Genomic DNA, 24,483 nt, shown 5'->3' on the forward strand with positions numbered 1-24,483 from the left:
GGGTGGTGACAGTGGCAGTACCAGTGGTATGTGTGGTGACAGTATTAGGAGCATTGTTGCAATGGTCTGGGTGGTGACTGGTGTTAGCAGTGGTCTGGATGGTGACATCGGTAGTACTAGTGGTCTGGGCAGTGACAGGGGCAGTATCAATGGTCTGGGTGGTGACGGGCAGTGGCAGTGTTCTGCGTATGGATGGTGGCAGTAGCAGTGGTCTGGGTGGTGACAATGGCAGCAAGATTAGTCTGGGTGGTGACTAAAATGCCCACGGCCGGACCTTCCGCCCCGTCACCCCCCACACCACCACCGGGCCACCACCACCCCACCACCCGAGGAGGAGATAACGGACAGGTTAATGACCCAGGACAAGAGGGTCATCCAACCACCACTGACCTGTGCCCCTTCTTCCCGCAACTGCCCCAACGCCAGGTGAGCCTAGATCCGCAACAACTTACATGGCGGGTTGACCATCGACAGCAGTGGGGTGGGACTGATCTAATATCAGTCCCTAGTAGTTTTGTGGTGACGACCACAGCTTCACCCCAGAAGGGCAGGAGGTCCCTTGGTGAGCCACGAGGTGTTCGCACCTGCTGCCACAGCGAGCCACGAGGGAACACCACCCTCTGCCGCTATTCTGGTGAGCCACGAGGGTCCAGTACCCTCTGCCACAGTGAGCCATGAGGGAGAAATACCCTCTGCCACTACCAGGACAGGAGGTCCTTTGACGAACACGAGGGAGAAATACCCTCTATCACAAACAGGGCAGGAGGCCCAATAGTGGACTATACGGGGCCAGCACCCCTAGCCATCCCAAGGGTAAGAGCCCCTTGTATAAAGCCACAAGTGGGTCCCAGGGCCAATCGACCTGGTGCCATGGCTGTGTCGGAGACAAGAGAGAGAGTCGCCTCTGTGCTACCCTCCCTGTGTAAGAGAGAGAACACGGCCTCCGTGTGTCCTCTATATTCAGCCAACTCCTGCAGGAGTAGCTGGACACCACCTGGGAGAGTTGCCCCGAAGGTGTCCCCCGAGCAAAGACCCGGTCCCAGTCGGGACCTACCTCCCACACCCGGGAGATTCTTGTCTTCCCCAGGCACCAGCAGGAGATGAGGCCACAGCCCACACCTGACGGCGCGTCCCCTGACAGACCTCCACAGTCCCCGGACCCCCAGGCGAGCCCAGCAGCCTACCAACGCTGTCCTCCTCCTGCCGCAGACCCTCCGACGCCAGACACGACTGCTCCACCTGTTTCGCTCCAGTCCTGAGGGCCACAACAACACGTTGAAGCCCCACATAGACGGGCCTCCCTGCACCACTACGACGGGACCCTGAGAAGAGGGTCTACAACAGGTCGAGACCCCAGGCAAGAGGGTCTCCCTGCACCGTGACGACGGGACCAGAGAGGAGGGTCTACAACAGGTCGAGACCCCAGGCAAGAGGGTCTCCCTGCAACGCCTCAGTGGATCGGACCTGGGTCGAGTCTCCCCCCAGTGGGTACGGTGATTCCCGCCACGGGTAGAGCCCCCGGAGGTCCCCTTAAAGTGACAGAGTGATATCGCCCCAGAAAATCGGGCAAGATTAGTGACCTTCCCTCCTACAGTGAGACAGGGACAGTGATACAGTGACAGAGTGAATAAGAGGGATCCCATCTATAAGTGCCCGTGATTACTTTCCCTTAATTAAAGACTATAAACTCTGGGCCCATGAGTCTAGTGTTGTTCCCTCAGCCCAGAATAGAGAAGTTCCCCCTTACCAGTGCACGCGTGGGCGAGAGTCGCCGCGCTGAGCCCAGCCAGTAAATTATAGTGATCTGCTCCCCCTGTTCTTTTATAGTAATATTCCTCCCCTGGCTCATCAAGCCTATACATCCCTATTGTACCAGTGCACTAAGACCTTTTGGACTTTAATGAAAGACAGTCACATTCACTTATGGAACCTTAACCCATTGTAAAGTGTAATTATAGTGTGTGTGAATATCCCGTGCTATCTTAACGTAACTTTGTATATCTGTATCCCCTGTCCAGAATATCATTCTATGTAATATTGTCACGGTGTTAGAATTAAGGTAATAGATGTGTTAAAGGTGGACTGCCTAGTTTTTATGTCCTGTTCCTTTGTTGGTGCTTTACTTCCGGTCCGGAAAGAGGACCCCGCTCAGTAGCTAGTGTTTTTTGTACGAGGAGTCGGCCTAAAAACACTCAGCATAACACTGGTGGCAAGTGGTGGTTCTGGATCCGAGTAAAAGCACAGAGGAACGTAAAAGGAAACTTGCACAATGGCAGCTAAACTGCACATTCAATTACCAAAATTTAACCCGGACCAATGTGACTTGGATGTTTATTTGGACATGATCAAACCCCTTTTAGACATAGGGTTTGACTCAGATAAGGAGAAAATTGCAGTCACACTACCGAATCTGGGAAAAATTATCACAAATGTCGCACCCAAAATAGTCCCAGAACTGTCATGGGACCAGTTCACTGAGATAGTGAAACAGGCTTTTATGCCTTGCATGGGCAGAGTTGTCGCACTCTCACAACTCGACGCCCTCACTTATGACGGTAACCTGGATGACACTTTCATCCAGGCTCGGCGCCTCGTCACCGCCGCTTATCCCGAAGCAGAAATAAATACTCGGGACACTCATACCTTCAACGCCCTGCTGAGGATCCTCCTGAGCATAGTCAGGGAACACTTCTCCATATATGATCCCTCAGGAAATATGGACCAAGACCTGCAGCTCGTCAGGCGTCTCCTCACCGCCCGTCCCACACCACAACCACTTCACGCAGTGACAAAGTTCCCCACAAACCACAACCCCCCACCAAAACCCAAGCCGCTGCCTCACCAGTCACCTGCAGAACTGCCTCCCACAGTACCCAGGGCTTACCCACAGAGGAAGCGCCACAACCCCAGGGAACAAGGGAACTTGATCAGTATAAACCCTTGGGAGTTCACGGCTTGCAGCCGCACCTGCTCCCTTCATGACATAAGGGAGCAACTCAAGGCGAATCGGCGGAAGAATCCCCAACAAGGCCGTAGGAAAGTTTCCTCCCTTGATGACGACGCCCAGGAGGACGACATACCACCACTGCTCTACCAAGGACCGGACGACGACGAGCACGATGACTACCCCCATCCTCAGCAGATGGATTTTTAGGCCCGCCCCCACACCTCCCCACGGTGGCAGGGGCCACCTCACATAGCTACAAGCCCCCAGTCTACAACAAGATATGGCTGAATGGGGTCAAGACAAGATTACTGGTGGATACGGGAGCAGCCAGGTCTTGTCTCTACTCCCACTTTTACTCCCGCCACATCCCAGCATTCGGCCCACTTCTCCCCACTTCAGTCAACCTTGTAGACGCCGGGGATGGCCCCCTACCCATCCGTGGGAAAACCAGGGCCTTACAAACTACCACCCACCAACGAGTCTCCACCGACCACCCATTCATCATTTTTGACTCCTCATGTAGCCAATATGATGGTTACCTTGGCCTGGACCTGCTTCAGAAACTCCACGCGACCATTGATTGCTATCAACGTCGCCTCCACTTCGGTCCAGCCCACCCTAACCAAGCATCCACCAACAAGGAAAGAAAAAAAAAAGGAAAAAAAAACACCCCCACCACCCCCACACCGCCCACACACGCACCACCCCACCATACTCTCCCTCTCCAGCCCACCTGTACATGTAAGCCAAACCTAACCTCCCCAAATGCCTCAATTCATTCCCTTCCAACCCCATCCCCCACTCCACCCTTGCCATCCCAGACTCCCTCATTCCCTGCCACTATTGCTTCCACCGTTACCATTCCACCCCACCATGAAGCATGGGTTACACTCACCAGACCCTCAGGTACATCAGTCCTTTTTTCACCATCCATCCCCACCAGACCCCTGTCATCATGCCTAGTCTCCCCCACTTTCCTCCCCCCCCCACGCCCACCAAATACGTATTGCCAATCTCACCACAACACCTTTAACCCTGCCTCGAGGTCTCATCATTGGTGACACAGAAGAGGCAGAACCATGCTCAACACCACCCCCTAATCGACCCACCCTCCCCAACATACCACCACATCTCTCTCCTGCCCAGTCAAACAGCCTCCACCAACTACTCCTGGACTTCCAGAACTTATTCTCCGTCGGCCCGACCGATCTTGGCCATACCACCTACCTAAGCCACGAAATTCACACTACAGGACCTCCCATTCGCCAACCATCTCGCAGAAAAAATCCTAAACAACGGGCAGAAGACAGGCAGGTCCAGGAAATGCTTGATGCCGGTGTCATATCAAACTCCACCAGCCCGTGGTCATCACCCGTAGTACTCGTGCGAAAAAAGGACGGAACCATGGGTTTCTGCGTCGATTACCGCAGAGTGAATGACGTTACCATCAAAGATGCTACGCCACTACCCAGGATCGACGACTTCCTAGATTCCCTACATGGATCTACCTGGTTCTCTACCTTAGACCTGCAATCAGGCTATTGGCAGGTTCCAGTCCACCCTGACGACAAACACAAAACCGCCTTCTCAACATCAAATGGGAAGCACTACGCATTCAACGTCCTTCCCTTCAGACTCTGCAATGCCCCTGCTACATTCTCCCACCTGATGGAATCCGTGCTGAGCGGACTCACCTGGGAAACCTGCTTAGCTTACCTGGATGATGTAATTGTTTTCAGCCATACCTGGGCCGACCACCTCCACCGCCTCAAGCAGGTATTACAGCGCATACGACAGGCCGGATTGAAGCTAAAACCAACCAAATGTGTTCTAGCTGAAAGATCAGTCTCCTTCCTCGGACACCTGATCAACGCAGACGGCATCTCCCCTGACCCCGACAAGCTACGTGCAATCGCCGACGTTCCACCACCCCGCGATGTGCACCTAACCAGGGCCTTCCTAGGACTAACCTCCTATTATCGGCGTTTCATGAAAGGGTTCGCGAACATCGCCAAACCCTTGCACGATCTTACAAAAAAAGGAGAACCCTTCGCCTGGACTGAACCCCGGCACACCACATTCACCACCCTCAAAGCCAAACTCACCTCCACCCCAGTCGTCGCCTTTCCAGACTACAACCTACCATTCCGCCTGTACACAGACGTCTCACTCCACGCAATAGGGGCAGTCCTTGCACAAGTACAGGACGGCCGTGAACACATCATCGCCTGTGCCAGCCGCACCCTGAACTCGGCGGAAAAGAATTACGTGGCCACCAAATGTGAATGCCTAGGGATAATATGGTCACTTGAGTACTTTCGCTCATACATATCAGGCACCCATGTGATCATCATCACGGATCACCAGTCCCTACAGTGGTTGCGCCAATCCAACACCACAAACGCCCAGCTCACAAGACGGCGCGAAACCTTAGAAGAATACGATTTTGAAATATCGTATCATCCAGGCAAGCTCCACACGAACGCCGACGCCCTATCAAGACTACCCATGCCATCTCACCAGAACCTGACCTCATCAAGATGTGGCAAGACAACCAACGCCCTACCTGGATTCCGCCGAACGTTTTCAGCAAGCTCCACCTACATGGCGAACACTTGTTTGACCCTAACGGCCACATAGTCCTGAGCCCCACAACCGCCCATGACACCATGCTCCACCTCCATGCCAACAACGGTATCCACTTGGGCACCAAGAAACTCACCCAAGTACGACATGTACTGGACACCGAACCCCACCACCATCGCCAAAAACATCGTACAATCCTGCCGGGCCTGTGCGTTAGGAAAAGATATCACCCGCACACCAGGCCCATCCGGAAAACTAACGGCAACAAAACCCTGGCAACTACTATCCCTTGACGTCGTCGGACCACTCACCCCCAAAGCAGGATATAAATATATAATCACCTTCGTTGACGTCTATTCCAAATTCATTATAGCTTGTCCTGCTAAAGATCACAGTGCAGTGTCTGTCGCTGATGCTCTGACTCGCCACGTATTTCCATACTTTGGCATTCCCCAGGCATTACACTCCGACAATGCACCAGAATTCACCGGAAAAGTTTGGCAAGAATTAGCTAAAATATTTGGATTCCACATCTCCCACTCATCCCCCTAATGGCCACAAGGCAACAGCATCTGTGAAAGAAGCCATCGCTCCCTCCTCAATCAAGTCCGCACTCGCATTACACAGACAGGAAATGAAGACTGGCCTGCTCACGTCAAAATAGTTCAATGGGGCCTAAACACATGGCCGCGAGAAGACGGCATAACACCGCACGAGCGAGTATTCGGGGAAACCCCGCTCCTCCTCCCGCTCCACCACCACCTCCAGCCACCCTCCCCACCCTCCCCCACTGACCCTCTCCACCATCTCAAACGCCGCCTCCACCACCTGCAAGCACAACAAGACCTTACACCCGACACTAACCACACCAACCCCTACAAACATGGCCAATCCATTGTCGTCGCCCAACTCCCTACCCCAAATAAGATTGCACCATGATTCATCGGACCCTTCACCATAACCCAAGTCCCCAACCCGTATCAAGTGATCATCAATCAACACAGCCAGCAACGCACGCATCGCAACCGCCACATTCGACCTTTCCACCCACCCAACAGTGACCACCCCCACACCCGCGCGCCCAGCACCTCTGCCCGACCACCTGGCCACGACGACGTTTCCGGGAATTACCCCCCACGCTCATACGCCTACAACTTCTCACCCCCACCCAGCACCTCACCTACAACCACACCACCTCCCACCACCCCGGATCCTGACTCACCTCAACCGCCGCCCTCACCACCACCCCCACATACTCAACAACGCCCACACCACACTCCACCACCCATTCCCACACCACACCCCCTCCATCCCCTGCCTCTCCACCACCACCCCAAACCACTACCTCCTCAAACCACACTCCTCCACCTTCGCCCACCTGCGCCCGCATCACGCCCAGAACCACCCAAGCAAACGCGCCCGCCCTACCCAGCGACCATGCTCACTATACCCGCCACACCGCCCTGCCACCCACCTCACCCCCCAACACCCGCACACCCTCACCACCACCACGTGCTCAACCACCCTCACCACCCACACCCACACTCACCACCACCACTACCAGATCAGGCCGCTTTTCATGCCCACCACCCAGATATACACCAACACCACCCCATAGTAACCAACCAGCCCACCACACACAACCACAAAACCCCCCTACCCCAAACACCTCCCCCATCACTCTCCCTCTCCACCAAGCACGATGGAAAAATCCCAAGTCCCAATTCCCCAAAGTCAAATCCCCTACCCACAGACCCATCCCCCATAAAATCACCGACCCGCCAACCCTCGCCAGCATTCAGCTACAGCCGCCTCACCAAGCACCAACCACCAGCATGAGAATCACCCGTGTCCAGTAGCTACCTTACGGCCTGCTGCCCATCAGAATCCGACAGACGCCCCAGCTTCTTCGCCGCCTACGCCGCACAAACCGCCCATCCTCCATCCGACTTTTCTTCAACCCAGCCCAGGAACCGACCACGATGACCAACCACTGGATCAACCTCCTGCAGCACCTCACCCCAGTCAACAGGACATTCACCACCATCACCTACCACCTGCAGTCACGGGGTCGTGACTTTTTCACGAGTGACGGTGGTAAAATGCCCGCGGCCGGACCTTCCGCCCCGCCACCCCCCACACCACCACCGGGCCACCACCACCCCACCACCCGAGGAGGAGATAACGGACAGGTTAATGACCCAGGACAAGAGGGTCATCCAACCACCACTGACCTGTGCCCCTTCTTCCCGCAACCGACCCAACGCCAGGTGAGCCTAGATCCGCAACAACTTACACGGTGGGTTGACCATCGACAGCAGTGGGGTGGGACTGATCTAATATCAGTCCCTGGTAGTTTTGTGGTGACAACCACAGCTTCACCCCAGAAGGGCAGGAGGTCCCTTGGTGAGCCACGAGGTGTTCGCACCTGCTGCCACAGCGAGCCACGAGGGAACACCACCCTCTGCTGCTATTCTGGTGAGCCACGAGGGTCCAGTACCCTCTGCCACAGTGAGCCACGAGGGAGAAATACCCTCTGCCACTACCAGGACAGGAGGTCCTTTGACGAACACGAGGGAGAAATACCCTCTATCACAAACAGGGCAGGAGGCCCAATAGTGGACTATACGGGGCCAACACCCCTAGCCACCTCAAGGGTAAGAGCCCCTTGTATAAAGCCACAAGTGGGTCCCAGGGCCAATCGACCTGGTGCCATGGCTGTGTCGGAGACAAGAGAGAGAGTCGCCTCTGTGCTACCCTCCCTGTGTAAGAGAGAGAACACGGCCTCTGTGTGTCCTCTATATTCAGCCAACTCCTGCAGGAGTAGCTGGACACCACCTGGGAGAGTTGCCCCGAAGGTGTCCCCCGAGCAAAGACCCGGTCCCAGTCGGGACCTACCTCCCACACCCGGGAGATTCTTGTCTTCCCCAGGCACCAGCAGGAGACGAGGCCGCAGCCCACACCTGATGGCGCGTCCCCTGACAGACCTCCACAGTCCCCGGACCCCCAGGCGAGCCCAGCAGCCTACCAACGCTGTCCTCCTCCTGCCGCAGACCCTCCGACGCCAGACACGACTGCTCCACCTGTTTGGCTCCAGTCCTGAGGGCCATAACAACAGGTCGAGGCCCCACATAGACGGGCCTCCCTGCACCACTACGACGGGACCCTGAGAAGAGGGTCTACAACAGGTCGAGACCCCAGGCAAGAGGGTCTCCCTGCACCGTGACGACGGGACCAGAGAGGAGGGTCTACAACAGGTCGAGACCCCAGGCAAGAGGGTCTCCCTGCAACGCCTCAGTGGATCGGACCTGGGTCGAGTCTCCCCCCAGTGGGTACGGTGATTCCCGCCACGGGTAGAGCCCCTGGAGGTCCCCTTAAAGTGACAGAGTGATATCGCCCCAGAATATCGGGCAAGATTAGTGACCTTCCCTCCTACAGTGAGACAGGGACAGTGATACAGTGACAGAGTGAATAAGAGGGATCCCATCTATAAGTGCCCGTGATTACTTTCCCTTGATTAAAGACTATAAATTCTGGGCCCGTGAGTCTAGTGTTGTTCCCTCAGCCCAGAATAGAGAAGTTCCCCCTTACCAGTGCACGCGCGGTCGAGAGTCGCCGCGCTGAGCCCAGCCAGTAAATTATAGTGATCTGCTCCCCCTGTTCTTTTATAGTAACATTCCTCCCCTGGCTCATCAAGCCTATACATCCCTATTGTACCAGTGCACTAAGTCCTTTTGGACTTTAATGAAAAACAGTCACATTCACTTATGGAACCTTAACCTTATAGTGTGTGTGAATATCCCGTGCTATCTTAACGTAACTTTGTATATCTGTATCCCCTGTCCAGAATATCATTCTATGTAATATTGTGACGGTGTTAGAATTAAGGTAATAGATGTGTTAATGGTGGACTGCCTAGTTTTTATGTCCTGTTCCTTTGTTGGTGCTTTACTTCCGGTCCGGAAAGAGGACCCCGCTCAGTAGCTATAGTCTCATCAATCTAAAACCAAGGTTTGGGTGGAGTCCAGTCGGGGATTTCCCGGCGTACAGCGTTGCCTTGTTTCCTATACTCTGATTGGGTAGTGGCTGACCTGACACCGTTAGAGTTCGTCCGCTCACACCTCGCCACCTGGCCTGACATGACTTCACCCACTTCTGTGTGTGTGTGTGTGTGTGTGTGTGTGTGTGTGTGTGTGTTTTTGTGTGTGTGTAAAGACAAACTAATTTAAGTTATAAATATAATTTAAGTTATATATATAACAAAGTGAACAGTGGAAGCACGTGACAGAAGCTTAAATCTCCCTCCAATGGATTAACTCCCAGTATGGGCCTGGATGTTGCCGCTCGTGAGTGTTTTAACTTATTTATTTCTATTAAGAAAATAGCGTATGTTCTACTGATTCCTTCAAATTATATTATAAACGTAATTGTTACATTACTTACCCAACTTAGAACTACCGTGAACGTCGGTAAAAGTAAGTACATTTTTTTCAGCACCACTGTAAAATATGTATGCCACGTTTCTTTATTGATGTACAAGAGCCTTATGCATTACAAGTTTACCTTCCTTTGATATGCTAGAACACTTACGTTTATATTGTATTAGTATGTGTGTACGTATCTGTGATGCCTATTACATATATATAACAGAATCTACTCATCGCTCGTTTAGGAAGTATGGCATGGCTGCACCCAGCGCCAGACCCCACCCAAACCTTGATTTTAGATTGGTGAGACTATAGTGTTTTTAGTACTAGGAGTCGGCCTAAAAACACTCAGCATAACAGTGACAGTGGCAATTGCAGTGGTCTGGGTGGTGCTAGTGGCAGTAGCACCTAGGGCGGGTTTCACATATGACCCTATGATCAGCACGGTCAAAAAAATATGTTTCTCTGATAAAAAGAAATGAACAAGAATGATTGGTAATTCAGCAATAAATAACGTTTTCCTTGTTATACCCCTGTCCTACTACTACTATTACTACTACCAATCATTTATAAAATAAAACTTGTAACCGGGTTTAGATTGTCAGAACAAGAAACATGAGAACAGTATACTCTTACATTCATTCGTCCGTATACAAACCTGAGTTACAAGATGGGTGATCTTTCAGTAAAACTGGCCAGTGGAGGAACTGCTGGTCTGCATCGCTAATGTGGTGCGTGTATTTATGTCATGCCTGACTGCGTATTATTAAAATATCTATCTAATCACTAATTTCGTGTCTCGTATTTTACAGTTACATGTGACAGCCATAAATAAGCTTATACTGTTGTACTTTGTAATGTATAATTACAGAACTGTATTTCCTACATTAATTTGCCATAACTGCACCTTTCCCAGCGTGGTAAGTATATTATGAAAAATTTCTAAGGAGCGTAAAGATATTTCATTTTTCTTGAGCAAACTCCACTTAATATTTTGGGTTTAAATGATAACATTATTTATTAAATGTCTTAGCATACGGTTGCTAGTACCAAGTAATTTAATGTTGGTATAGGAAGTTAATAATTCCTCAGAGGTTACGTAATATTATTTCTAATGAATATATAACAAATGCACGCAATGAAAGAGGCTGAAATTAAAATTCATGAAGATCTGAATTAGACTCCAGTGAGACATCGTTGCGAGAATATTCAGTTTATGTATTATATTGTATCGTAAGCTGCTAATAGATAATTATCAAAATTGACAGCGTTACTGTATAGGCCCTAACAGATATACTTGATTCAGATTTGTTGAGAATTTTCAACACTGATGAGAAAAACAACACTAATTCTTCCACTACTAAATATTCATCCAATGATGAATACATTTGCCTGGTGGTGGACTATTAAAAACATAAGAGAGGATATATAATTGCGGTAGATCAGTTAGCCCAAGCTAGGCAGCCTCTACAAGAGTACTATTATGCGGGATGTTTTTAGTCCGACTCCTTGTCCTAAAAACCCCCGCTACTGAGCGGGGTCCTCTTTCCGGACCGGTGTCATATGCACGGAGTAGCTTTATGCTGGAAATTACCGTTTCCTTCTCTGTTAAGCCTAAATTAACCAAACCTAACCTAACCTTAACCTAACCTTATCCTAGATCAACCTAACCTAAATAAACCTAACTTAAACTAATCTTAATTCACGAAATGACTAATTTCATAATCTGCCTGTAACATACATATATATCTTTATTTATATATATCCATATATCGACCTATAGTTACCTACAGGTCAATAAGACATCCAACTATCTTCCTGGCACATGTATTTCATACAATGTTGTTGATAAATGGCATAAAATTTGGGATAACATGCAGATACTTTCAAAACAGCAGACAAACGGCCATTCGGCGCATGCGCAGTGAACGGAACGGTGACTTCCAGCATAAGTCACTCCGTGCATACGACACCGGAAATAAAGCACCCACAAAGGAACAGGGCATAAAAACTAGGCAGTACACCTTAACACATCTATTGTCTTAGTTCAATACACAATTACAATATAGAAACAAAGAGATACAGGATATGATGTAGACAGGTTTACAGAGTTAACTTCTCAATACAATGTGCACACATACATCAAGGGCAGAACGCGGGACTTTTCAGACATACACAGATGGTGAGTTATAAATACACAATACCCTTATTATGGTTATAGGCAGAACTGACATTTAATATTATAAACCAGATGCACTATGAGTAAAAAGAGCCAGGGGTCGAGAGACTGAATGTTACTATAACTTGTCAGGATGCGAGTCGCGACACTCAGGATAGTCACACAGTCGCGGATACCACAAAGCCAGTCAGGAGACAGGTCCTGTCCTCCCCACTTATTCTTTTTTAATCAGCCCATACACCACTGACCGGGCTAATGTATGGCCCGGCCTGCACTATATGTGCAGGGAATCTTTTAACGAACTAACAAATCACAGGTTTTATATTTTTCTTGGCGCACCCATAGTTCTGACCCACTATTTCTGTACGTCTGTGTGCCCGTGTTCACTCGTCTTTTCTGTTCTGCCTGGATATTCGTCTCGCTGTGTGTCACTTATATTGTTCTGGCCTCACTGTTTCACTGTCACTCAGGGTTGCCAAGTGTGCGGTTTTCCCGCACAATTGGGCTATTTTTGAAGAGCTTGTGCGGGAAATTTTTGGCTTGTGCGGGTTGGGCTATTTTTAAGGTATGTCATACAATATTTTGGGATGCTAAAATTAATGAGAGAGGGCTACGCATATTCCCAGTTACAAAAAAGGGACGCGGCTGTGGCTGAAGAGGTCCGTGAGAGAGGAAAGAAAAAGAAGAGTGGGAGGAGGTAAGTAGTAAGTTGTGGGGGGAAGGGGAGAGAACCTGTGATGTGGGAGAGGAGGATGCAAGTGGGGTGGGGGATATGCTGATAATCTTGAGACTAGGGAGACTGTGGTCAGGCGAGGAGGGGCCCGGCCGCCCGAGAGAGGGATGGTGAGAAAGAGGGGGTTGGGGGATTAGTGGGAAGGGCAGGTAATGACGGTTGAACATACAAAGCAAGTTACTGTATGTTATGCTGGTGTTTTTAGGTCGACTTCTCGTCCTAAAAACACTAGCGACTGAAGCGGGTCCTCTTTCCGGACCGGAAGTAAAGCACCCACAAAGGAACAGGACATAAAAACCAGGCAGTATACCTTAACACATCTATTGCCTTAATTCTAACCGTTACAATAAAACAGTGTAATGCTGGGTAGAATTAGGCTCGACTTCTCGTTCCTATTTCACCCAACGTGGAGCGGGGTCCTCTTTCAAGACAGGAGCTAGTGCAATAAAGAGAGGCAGGACACAAAAACTCTCGGCAACACCTTTACACGTATATTACCACAGTCAGACACAGGACAAATCAGCAGATATTACAACACAATATAGAGCAATATAAAACCTTATCTAGGATATGTGTATCTCGCAGGATACTTGCTTTTCTCATACTAATGACAACACAACAATCCTAGTGTATCAACTATCGCGAGTGCAGTATAATACAAGTACGCGCAGAGCGCGGTTGGAGGGAGGGGGGTTGTGACTCACTAGGAGGAGATAGGGGAGGTGCGGAGAGTGACTTAGAACGGCGAGGAGAAAGTTATGGTAATATTGGAAGGCGACAGATATTAGCCGGGAAGTTTATATGGTTTCCGCTAGCCAAGATACTTTGGCAAATAACTCTGATCCTTGATTTACACTTACTTTAGTTTTAGGAGCGAGAGCGAGTAGTAGAGAAGATTTTATGGGTATCGTGAGGAAGGAGAGAGTATTATTAATACTTCCTTTCACGATATTCTTTCGCCGTAATGGGGTATGTCTTTATAGGCATGGGCTTATTAATTATATATATATCAGAAAGGTCCTCCGGATATAGTCCATAGATCTCGCTTCACAGCGTGGGGAAAGATGGAATGCTATTAATACTACTTTTACAATATTACTTCGCGGCTAGCCAATAGATCTTGTTTCAGCGTGGGGAGAGATAGAACACTATTAACATTCCTTTCTCACAGTCTTCCTTCACAGTAACGGGGGTATGTCTTTATAGACATCAGGGGTGGCACTCGCACATATAGTCACTCAGATCTTAGTCCACATACTCGTCCTTTAACTTCTCACTGTGATCTGATTTGCCCCGATATGCATTACATGGATTCACTGCACAATACTTATTCTAGGAGTGAGTCACACTTAACCTAAATCACTTATGTTACATTATCACCCGTATTTTCTTATGGAGAAAGACAGGAACACGACATCGGTGATCCGGCTGAGCTAGGGGCACCGTCAAGGCAGGGCGAGCCGAGAGGGCACGGGGCGGCTCGCAAGGGCGTCCTCTCGTGTCCGGGACTCCCTGTGGCTTCCGGACTGGGCTCCGGCGTGTGGCCCTCGGGACTGGGGCCAAATAGCTCCAGGAACCTCTGTGTCAGGTCCCGGCGTCGTGGGGGCGTGGAGAGGTCTCGCCCGGGTGTTCTGGGGAGGACCGAGAGAGACGATGGGCTGCGGTCTTCAACGTCTAGAGGCGCCGTCAGGGGAGGACTGCGGCAGCGACTTTCACTGGGGCCCGACAGGTGCGACTTTCACTGGGGCCCGACAGGTGCGTCTGCTCTAGAGCCAGGCGTAAGGAACAGAGACCGGGGGAGGCGAGGAGGCCTGTCCGGGATGCTCTGGGACAGAGAGCCTGGACTTCAGTCTCCGGCCGTGGAGACGTCCCTTTCCTTTGCACGCCCTCGGAGCGACCGTAGATCGTCTCACGAGGCTGGGAGCAACCATAGATCGTCTCTACCTGAACACTGGGGGAGCGACCATTGATCGTCTCTACCTGGACACTGTGGGAGCTACCATTGATCGTCTCTACCTGGACACTGTGGGAGCTACCATTGATCGTCTCTACCGGAGGACTGTGGGAGCAACCATTGATCGTCTCTACCTGGACACTGTGGGAGCGACCATTGATCGTCTCTACCGGAGCACTAAGGGAGCGACCATTGATCGTCTCTACCGGAGCACTATGGGAGTGACCACTGATCGTCTCTACCTGAACACTGTGGGAGCGACCATTGATCGTCTCTACCTGGACACTGTGGGAGCGACCATTGATCGTCTCTACCGGAACACTAAGGGAGTGACAATTGATCGTCTCTACCTGGACACTGTGGGAGCGACCATTGATCGTCTCTACCTGAGCACTATGGGAGCGACCATTGATCGTCTCTACCTGGACACTGTGGGAGTGACCATTGATCGTCTCTACCTGGACACTGTGGGAGCGACCATTGATCGTCTCTACCGGAACACTAAGGGAGCAACCATTGATCGTCTCTACCTGAACACTGTGGGAGCGACCATTGATTGTCTCTACCGGAGCACTAAGGGAGCGACCATTGATTGTCTCTACCTGAACACTGTGGGAGCGACCATTGATCGTCTCTACCTGAGCACTATGGGAGCGACCATTGATCGTCTCTACCTGAACACTGTGGGAGCGACCATTGATCGTCTCTACCTGGACACTGTGGGAGCTACCATTGATCGTCTCTACCTGGACACTGTGGGAGCTACCATTGATCGTCTCTACCGGAGGACTGTGGGAGCAACCATTGATCGTCTCTACCTGGACACTGTGGGAGCGACCATTGATCGTCTCTACCGGAGCACTAAGGGAGCGACCATTGATCGTCTCTACCGGAGCACTATGGGAGCGACCACTGATCGTCTCTACCTGAACACTGTGGGAGCGACCATTGATCGTCTCTACCTGGACACTGTGGGAGCGACCATTGATCGTCTCTACCGGAACACTAAGGGAGTGACAATTGATCGTCTCTACCTGGACACTGTGGGAGCGACCATTGATCGTCTCTACCTGAGCACTATGGGAGCGACCATTGATCGTCTCTACCTGGACACTGTGGGAGTGACCATTGATCGTCTCTACCTGGACACTGTGGGAGCGACCATTGATCGTCTCTACCGGAACACTAAGGGAGCAACCATTGATCGTCTCTACCTGAACACTGTGGGAGCGACCATTGATTGTCTCTACCGGAGCACTAAGGGAGCGACCATTGATTGTCTCTACCTGAACACTGTGGGAGCGACCATTGATCGTCTCTACCTGAGCACTATGGGAGCGACCATTGATCGTCTCTACCTGAACACTGTGGGAGCGACCATTGATCGTCTCTACCTGGGCACTGTGGGAGCAACCATTGATCGTCTCTACCTGGACACTATGGAAGTGACCATTGATCGTCTCTACCGAAACACTTTGTGGGCGACCATAGATCGTCTCTACCAGAGGGGCGCTGTCTGGAGTTTGAGTTCTAACTCCAGCCCTAGCTAGCTCAGTGATTCCGCCACACAAAGGTAGTGTCTTTCGCCTACGGTGGCGGTGGCGTGGTGGCTGCATGTCACAGGGGCGCACGGCCCGGGCTGACATGCGTCGCTGTTGCTGGAGTGATGGTGGCTGGTGGCGGCTACCCCATGGGGTCCGTGTGGGGGTGTCGGCATGTTTGTGGGCAAACTCTGTTGTTCCTGGTTCGCCCTGTCGTCGGGGATACTATGGTATTCTTTGGGAGCACTGTTAAAGCCACGCATTTCACACAGAGTGATATTTGAGATACAGGGGACAGGGACACAGAGTTAACCTTCAACACCACAAGATACAGTCACACTTAATACACAGTACAATGCACATACATTGATGTCCTGAATTATATATGTTATTATCCGTTTGTCACTTTTAGGCAGGATATACACTGAGTCGACAACAAAGGGAATAATCAAGATTGGAAGTCCGTGGGGGAAATACTACTATAAATAAGACAGGGTGCGGATCGCGACACTTGACACAGTCACTTAGTCGCGGCGACACTTACACACAGGCTTTTGATTTACCTGAGCACCTTAGTCTCCATTCAGTCATAGAAAGTTCTTTTACTGGGGAACTCATATAATTACATTAATGTTCATTCTCTGTCCTGCTGGGCACTGAGTTCTTTTGAACTAATAGTAACTGTCACTGGTTTTACACTGGTCTTCACTCGGTCACTGTTCACTGTTATTTCCCCTGGTTTGTTCTCAGCACAACGGGCATCACTATTTACCTGTATCTCCTGGGTAATGTTCACTCCGTAACAGGGGCGTGAGGGGAGAACCCTAGGGGGACCCGGCCTGCAGAGGGCAATCTATTACCCACATGGGAGTCACTGCCCGGGTCACACTCGTCAGTGAGATGCAGGGAGGCCCTCCTGTCTGTGGGCCTCGACCTGAGAGGTGGCCCTCGAGTCGGAGCCTCGTCGGTGGGGTTCAGGGAGGCCCTCCTGTCTGGGGGCCTCGACCTGAGAGGTGGCCCTCGGGACTGGGGCCAAACAGCTGGAGGAATTGGGCTTGTCGTCTCAGGCTTCGTGGGGTGAGGGAGCCTGGGTCGCCCTTGTCGGGAGCCTGTGGGTCTGGCCTGTGGGTCCTGGGACTGCGGGCGCCTGTGGGGAGAGGCGCCAACAGGGCTGGGCTGCAGCAACTTCTCCGTCAGGTCTCGGGCAGGAACAAGGATCTCCCAGGCATAGGAGGTAGGTCCGATATCGGGCCTTGCCACCTCTCTAGCGACACCTCTGGGGCAACATTCCCGGGTGGTGACAAAGGGCTCCCACAGGGGGAAGAGGCAGGAGAAGGACTCACGTAGCCCGTGTTCTCTCCGGTACGTCCTGAGGCCGGAGCCTTGGGTCGCCTTTCCCTGGTATGTACTTTGGCTGTGGCCGTGAGCCTACCCGTCGTGCAAGGAGCAACTGAAGGGCATATAGGGGCCGCTCCTTCCCTGCCATGTATAGGGGCCATTGGCGCGGTGTTGCTTCTGTAGTAGGGAAAAGCAGGAGTAGGGGGCACAGAGGCCACAATCTCTCCGGTACATACTGAGGCTATCTTCAGGGGCTTCTCTACCCTGGTACGTGCTTTGGCCGGGGCCGTACACCTACCCTCCTTACAAGGAGCAACTGAAGGGCGTACAGGGCCGCTCCTTCCCCGCCACGTATAGGGACCATCGGCGCAGTGTTGCTCCCGTAGTAGGGAAAAGCTGCACGTACGATAGCAGGGGCTCTCTATCCTGGTACGTACTTTGGTGGTAGCCGGGAGCTGATCTTCCCGATGAGAAGCAACTGAAGGGCGTACAGGGCCGCTCCTTCCCCGCCACGTATAGGGACCGTCGGTGTGGTGTTGCTCCCATAGGATAGAACAGCAGGAGAGGGATGCACTGGGGCAACTCTCTCTCTGAGGTGTACTAAGGCCTTAGCCTTGGGTCTCTCTATCCTGGTACACTCTTTTAGGCCATAGCCTTGAGCCTCCTGCCCTAGAGGGTGTAACAATAGCCGTCAATACGGTGTTACCTGGGACTGAATCTGGTTCAGTCCCACCTCAATTCTGATGATGGTTGTCCCGCCCGCAAGGTAGTTGACTTTCTCCGGTCACCTGGTGTTGGGGCAGTTGCGGGGAAAAGGGACTCAGGACAGTAGTGTCCTGGTGACCCTCTTGACCTGGGTCACTAGCCCCACCGTTGTGTCCTCCTGGGGTGGTGGTGTGGTAGCGGCCCGGTGGTGAGGTGGGGGGTGGCGAGGTGGGAGATCTGGCGGCGGGCATTTTACTGTATATGGGCACATTTTCCGAAAAAAGGAAAAAGACAGCATGGAAGGATAGGAAATCTTAATTAGTGTGAGGGAGAAACGAAAAGAAAGGAAAGAGTATGATTATATGTATGATAAAATAGAGGTACAGTATAAGGAGTGCCACTGTCACTTTTTGGCATTATAATAATCATGGCACCGTATTTTGTCGTCACTTTGGCACAATAGCCCCCTCCCCATCCCTCCTCCTTCCCATGTCTGCTGGTGGTCAAGTCTGTCCCACTCTTCCACGCACCCTTGTTTCTCACCTCCGTGCCAGGTCATTAAAAACTCATTATTTTTTCTCGGGTAAGAGATAATCTGGAAATTCCGAGGATCTACCTGGCCTGGCCTGAACACAACCCCACCTGCACAGTCATAGAAAAATAAATGGTAGTGTTTTGCCTCAATTCCACATTTCCACCTATCTATCTATCTTTTGCCAGACGCCTCAATCCCGTTTGGGGTGGCCACAAACAAATCGCCTCCAAGTCGCCCTGTCCCCCACCATTTCACTGCCCTGCTCCCAACTCACACACCCCTCTCTCATATACCTCTCCACCCCATCCCTCCATCTCATCCTCGGCCTCCCCCTCCCTCTTCCCCCCTCCACCTCACTCACATACACTCTCTTCTTCAGTCTTTCACCCTCCATCCTCTCCACATGGCCAAACCACCTCAGTGTGTTCCTCATAATGCTTCCTATCACATCCACATCCACACCACAACGCTCCTTTATATCCTCATTCGTCAGCCTTTCTCTCCATGTGACTCCACAGGCTCCTCTTAACTCATTTCCACTGCTCTCACCCTTGACTTGTGTCCTTCCAACAACGTCCAAGCTTCACTTTCATATGTTAGAGTTGGTATCACAATACTGTCATGTAGTAACTTTTTCACTTCCATGCTCACTTCCCTGTTTCTTATCACTGCTTTCAAAGAACCAGCAACCTTTCTTCCCTGCTGTACCCTTTCAAGCACTTCACCCTCCAAACCTCCATCCTTACTCATCTTACTACCCAAGTACTTAAACGTACTCACATTTTCCAATTCTTCACCATCCAACCTCGCTGTACATTCACTGACTTCACCTCTCTCAAAGACCATCACTTTACTCTTCCCTACATTTACCTTTAAATTCCGTTTCTTACACACTCCCAAACTCATCCACCAAGCCTTGCAGCTCCCCTTCGTCTTCACTCAACAACACAGTATCATCTGCAAACAACAGTACAGGGAGTTTCCAAACACTATCCTCTCTCAACAGGGCCACTCCAACATCCACTACCCTAGCTTGTACCTCTCTTATTACCCCATCCATGTGCAGAATGAACAACCATGGAGACATGACACATCCCCGTTTCAACCCAACTTTCAAAGAGAAAAATTCACTTAGTTCACCATCCACATGCACTGCACCCTTTGCACCATCGTACATACTCTTCACAGCATTCAACAACTTCCCATCTACTCCATACATTCTTAACACTTTCCACAATCCTTGTCTATCCACCCTGTCATATGCTTTCTCCAAATCCATGAAAGCCGCATACAACTTCTTTCCCTTCTCTAGAAACTTTTCCACTAAAGATCTAAGAATGAATATCTGATCTACACAACCTCTTCCCTTCCTAAAGCCTCCCTGTTCTTCTCCAACTAATTTCTCTGTTCTTTCTCTAACTCTGTCAATAAGTATCCTACCATACACTTTTCCCATTATACTAAGAAGACAAATGCCCCTATGATTACCACATACTTCTTTTTCCCCTTTTCCTTTGTACAAGGGAATAATTATACCTGACTTCCAATCTTCCGGGACTCTACCTTCCTCCCAGGCCAATCTGCACATCTTCCACATCCATTCTACTACTATCTCTCCCCCATGCTTCAGCATTTCACCACACACTCCATCAATTCCTAGGGCTTTCCCCGATTTAACTTTCTTCATTGCTTCCACAACTTCTATCCTACTGATTTCTTCCTGTCTTCTCACCTCCCTCCTTCTCCCAGCCATTCCCCAGCCACTTATACTCCCATTACTAACTAAAATAATTAACCCCTAGGGTACGCAATTCTCCAGCCTCGACTGTCCCCCAGGAAAGAAAAACAGGCCAATTTTTCGACTTCCTCAAAAGTTAAAAGTTTTATGCCCGGTTTATAGAGCTTGAATTTACACTCTTGAAAACGCAAACCCCACCCTCCTAGACCCAATAGTTACCGAGCTATGGCACGTCAAAGTTTATAATAGTTACCCGTCGCGGCCCCGGCGAGAAAGAAAATACGCCGCTCACACCTGTTTTCTTTGCAACAATACGTACAAAAATCACCAAAATCAATTTTTTTTGAAGTGTATAGATGTTATAAACCATTGTAATGTGCTTAGAAAAAATTAAAATAGTGACAAACCCCCAAATAAATGATAAAATAAAAATTATCGTTCCCTCCTCTCCCCTCCTCATACCTCCAATCCCCTACCTCCCCTTCCCTTCCCTTCCCTTCCCCTCGCCTAACCTCCCCTCCCCTTTCCCCTCCCCCCTTCCTCCCCGGCGAGCTGTCAAATCTAGCAAGGGAAATTGGTCATGAGACCCCGAATAAAAATATGATAAATAGTAAAAATTATCCTCCCCTTCTCTCCCCTCTCCCCTTCCCTTCCCTTCCCTCCTCTCTCCTCTCCTTCCCTCCCCTCCCCTCGCCTAACATCCCCTCCCCTCCGAGCTGTCAAATCTAGTTTTCGTTTCGTTTCATTTCGTTTTGAAGGCTCCAACATGCTTCCATGCGTCGGCATAAAATACAATGTCTTTTTCAAGTGGGTTTCGACTGAAGACAGCTAAAATAATTGTGGTGTGCATATCTGTATGTAGACACCAATAAATTACAGGTAATGATTCAAAAACACGTGCCATAAAGCGTAAAAAAATACGCAAAATATTCGACGCCGGGGAGGTGCTAGGGGGTGCGGGTGGGGGTGGGGGAGTGGGGGGAGCTGGTAAGGCCAGGAGGGGGTGGATGGGGATGGAGGGATGGGAGGAGACCACCACAAGACACAAAGGAAGGGCCAAAGTGGAGTACAGGGACATGGAGGGAGGGTAGGGGGGAAATACCCTTCCCCCAGTTGACTGGGGGGGGGGAACGTTGGGGGGGATCCACATGAGAGGGGAGGATGCATGAGGAGGGGGTGGGAGGGGTTGTTGTGGTGGTAAGAATGGTGGGAGGTAGGGTAGTAACAAGGTATTGGAGTAGAGGGACGTGGCGAGAGGGAGGTGGGGGGTACACCCCCCACCGCCTGGTTACGGGCCTAGTTCCCCCCTCCGGTGTGTCCAACACCTAGTTCTGATTGGTTAGAAGCCATCTACGTCACAGCTGGGGTGGAGCCAGCTGCCGCCAGTTTTTTGTGGATGTTGTACGATCGGTGTTGCTCGTCCTCTTAAGAAATTGTGCAAAAAGCCCGATCGATGAGATTAGCACTTGAAGGGTTAAATCAATCACCTCAGATTTCCCACTAACCGATTAAATGTCAATTTCCCCCAAAGTGAAAAAGAAAACCCATAAAATTGGGGGGAAATGCCACATCAGGGAATCCTGGCCAGTAGTATGGACAGCGAAATTAATGTAAGTTAGAAATATTAGCGTTTATCACTTTGGGCTATTTTTGGGCTTGCATCGCTGGTGACTTGGCAACCCTGCTGTCACTCTTCACTCCCGTCTCTGCAGTTTTAAGACACAAGAGATGCGTTATAATCACTACTCGCCCTTGTTTCCTGGGCTTAACAGAGGAGGCGCCTGGGCGTTGGAGGGGGCCCTACCGGGGAGCCCTCCTGTAGGAGGCAGTGCACCGCCCACAGGGGCGTCACTGCCCGGGCCTTCTTCATCGTGGGGGTGCAGGGAGGCTCTCCTGTCTGGCGGCCTCGACCCGATAGGAGGTCCTCATGCTGGAGCCTCGTCAGTGGGGTGCAGGGAGGCCCTCCGGTCTGGGGGCCTCGACCTGAAGGGCGGCCCGCGAGGCTGGGGCCGAACAGCTGCAGGAGGCAGGCCGGTTTCCTCTTACTCCGGGCGAAGGACCGTGGGGGAGTTAAGCCCAAGCGGCCCTGCTCTGGAACCTGCTGGTTGGGCCAGGAAGTCCGGATACTGCGGCCGCCTGTAGGGTGGGGAGCCGTCAGGAGTAGACTGCGGCATCTCTTCCGTCATGCATCCATCAGGGGCCGGGACCGTCCGGGGGTAGGCGGCAGGACAGAGACAGGACCACGCCACCAGTCCGGCAGCACCTCCGGGGAACCACACCTAGAGGGAGAAAGCAAAGGGCGTCCCACGCAGCCGAGAGGTGGAAGGCCGGCCATGCAAGGGACCTCCTTCTCCAGGACCCCAGGAATCGCAGATGAAGGACGTACAGTGGCCGCTCCTTCCCCCCCACGTACAGTGGCCGTTGTGGCCATTCCGCAATTCCTAAGGTCCACACCTGAAGGACATACAGTGGCCGCTCCTTCCCCCACATGTACAGTGGCCATTGTGGCAGTGCTGCTCCCGAAGGAGGAAGAGGCAGATGAGGGGTATACAGTGGCCGCTCCCTCCCCAGCACGTACAGTGGCCATTACCGCGGTTCTGCCTGCCCAGTGGGAAGTAACCGAAGGGCATACAGTGGCCGCTCCTTCCCAGGCATGTACAGTGGCCATTACTACGGTGTTACTTCCGTAGGAGGAGGAAGTAGTGGATGAGGGGCATACAGTGGCCGCACCCTCCCCAACACGTGCAGTGGCCGTTATTGCAGTTCCACTTCTCCTTCCTTTGCCAGTCGGAGAGCACTCAATAGCTTACACTCCGAGGCCATCTCCAGATGTGGCTGTAGCTGAAGGGCGTACAGTGGCCGCTCCTTCCCCCACATGTACAGTGGCCGTTGTGGCGGTGCTACAGGGGGAAACAACTGAGGGGCGTACAGTGGCCGCTCCCTCCCCAGCACGTACAGTGGCCGTTACTGCGGTGTTGTCTGGGACTGAATCTGGCTCAGTCCCACCCCAAACCTGGTGAAGGCTGCCCCGCCCGCAGGGTCGTGTCTTTTTCCTGCGTGGCGTCCGTCGGACCGGTTGAGGGGAAGAGGGACTCAGGACAGGGAAGCCCCAGTGCCCTTCTTGCTCTGGGTCGGTCTCTCGATGACCTGGCCCACTGTGGTGTCCTCCTGGGGTGGTGGTGAGGTGGTGGCTCTGTGGTAGGGTGGGGGGTGGCGGGGTGGTCAGTCTGGCGGCGGCGGATATTTCACCACCTTCTGCGGTCAAGAAGTCACAGCCCCATGACTGGAGGTGGTATGTTGTGGTGGTGGAGGTCTGGTGGGCCGGCTTGAGGTGTTGGAGGAGGTTGGTCCAATGGCAGGTGGTGGGGTTTGGCTCCTGGTGAGGGTTGAGAGTGAGGCGTAGGGACGACGGTTGGGTGGTCTGGCGTAGGAGCCGGAGGAGCTGATGTGTTTCCCTTATTCTGATGGAGGGGCGGTCACTGGGGCACCATAGTACCCTCTCAATCCTCACCTCTGGTGGTGGTGCTTGGTGCAGGGGCAGAGGCTGTATGCTGGTGAGTGAGGAGATCTTGGGGTTTATGTGGGGGATGGTTTGGTGGGAGGAGCATTGTCCTCTGGGGAATTGGGAATTGGGAAGTTTCCACCTTGCTTGCTGGAGGGGGAGGGTGATGGGGATGATGTTTGGGGTGTGGGTGGCATGTGTTGGGGAATGGGGAGCAGGATGAGGAGGAGAGGGTGGTGTGAGGGTGTATCTAGTTGGTGGGCAGGAGAGGCATCCTGATTTGGTGGTAGTGGTGGTG

Source organism: Coenobita brevimanus, chromosome 107 (genome assembly GCF_032717465.1).
Source record: "Coenobita brevimanus isolate Jiangsu-jjx chromosome 107, ASM3271746v2, whole genome shotgun sequence".
NCBI lineage: Eukaryota > Metazoa > Arthropoda > Malacostraca > Decapoda > Coenobitidae > Coenobita > Coenobita brevimanus.